Below are 1,914 nucleotides of genomic sequence, written 5' to 3'. Positions count from 1 at the left end.
GGGGGGGGGGGGGGGCGAAAGGTAAATTATACGAGAAAGAGGCATATCGCGAACACGATATTATTTTGCGACCGGGGGCGTGGACTCGACGCGCACGGGCTCGTATTTTGCCTCATATCCGTTATGAGAAACAGGGACCTTCATCATTAAAATGCCGAGCGATGTGATGTACTTATTCGATAGGGTTGCGATTACTAATCGGGATTGTGTGTCGCGCGGGTTTCATCAAGCTCGCTCCAACATTTCCATCGCGCGCACAATCGGCCCAGTCATTGCGACGGAGACGACGATGGTAGTGATGGCAGCTCAACTGCTATAACGATAACTTTTCGCGTCGAGATCCTGTAAATAATCCGCGACACGTCTCTCACGCGAATCGATACTCCTCCTCCTGTAAATGAGAAATTGGGTTTCGTAATAAAAGCGTTTATTCGATTATTGATAACATTAGTCGTTCGTGAGGTACGTCTGGTACTCTCTGACCCTCCCCATAGAAATAAGAGCGTCTAGACAGATCATTCGTAATCAAGGGAAGATCTGATTAGCGATAAGGGAAAAGTTATAGCACTTCGAGTACCTGTTGTGCCTTCTTCGGATATATTCGGCTTCATATTATTTGGCGCTGGAAATGTGAGCGTTAGCGAAGAACTGAAGCATTTTAAAAGAAACTGTTACATCTAGAGTTGTAGATTTGAGAAGCATGACATTGAAAAATTTCATTTCATCTGAATCATAAAGCCCAGACGTCACATGGTCTTCACAGTGGCTAATTTATTTACTCATTTATTTAATTAAACTACAATTGGTCCTTTTAGTACAAAAAACAATAACATGAAGTATAAAAAAGAAAAATAGAAGGGAAAACTGTTAGTTAACTAAGCAGAGATTGGAAAATTTTGGAAAATTCGCCTTAGGGGATGAAAGAATTTTAAATGATCTTTCAATTTTTTAAGCTCCTAAGAGATTTTATTGATAGTTTTGATTTATATAAATTACAGATATTTTTAAAAATATACAAAAAGGGTAATTAAAATAATTCAAGAAACAATAATTATAAAGGGAAACACAAGCTAATCTAAGAAAACTAATTAAGTTTAATTAATTAAGGTGTTTTATAGTCACGGTTTTAAAAATATTCAAAGATAATATACATTGAGAGAATATTGTAGTAAAAATTGCAATACAATTTTACTAGTCCAGGAATACACTGGCACTATTGCGAAAATTATAATAAAATTATAATAAAATTATAATAAAATATAGTAAAAATGATAAACATGATAATTCTTACAACATTTATGATAATTTTTATACATAACTCTTACAACATTTATAATAATTTTTATTATGTTTTACTTTAATTTTCGTAATAAGACCAGTCTATTCCCGGACTATTAAAGTTGCATTATAATTTTTACTGCAATATTTTCTCTGCGTATGATAGAAATCAATGGTATTATAATAAATGTTTGCTAACATATAACTTAATTGTTTAAGTTTGCCATAAAGCATATTATATAATTAAAAAAAAGGTAAATTCCTCCTAAAAGTATTAAAAAATATTAAAAAGTATTTCCTCCTAGAAATATTAAATGATATTAGTTTTAAAAGATCAAAACAATCAATCTCTATCGTTTTAAAAGATCAAATCAATAAAATCTCTTAGGAGCTTGAAAAATTAAAAGGTTAGGTTAGGTTAGTTCATCCCCTAAAGCAAATTTTCCCAAATTTTCCAATCTCTAGTTAATTAACTAACAGTTAAGTTATATTTCTGTCTTTGTTTTTCCTTTAAATTAAATAAAGATAGATAAAGTAAAAATATCAATGCCCAGACAAATATCTAATCTGCGATATTCTTATTTTGGTTTTTATATATAAATATTTAAACTTTGAACAAAATATATATAGAATATT

The sequence above is a fragment of the Odontomachus brunneus genome, unplaced genomic scaffold (genome assembly GCF_010583005.1).
Source record: "Odontomachus brunneus isolate Ranch 3 - 2012 unplaced genomic scaffold, Obru_v1 Obru_scaffold_075, whole genome shotgun sequence".
Classification (NCBI taxonomy): domain Eukaryota; kingdom Metazoa; phylum Arthropoda; class Insecta; order Hymenoptera; family Formicidae; genus Odontomachus; species Odontomachus brunneus.
The sequence above is the reverse complement of the archived record's forward strand: the minus strand, read 5'-3'. Positions refer to the sequence as shown.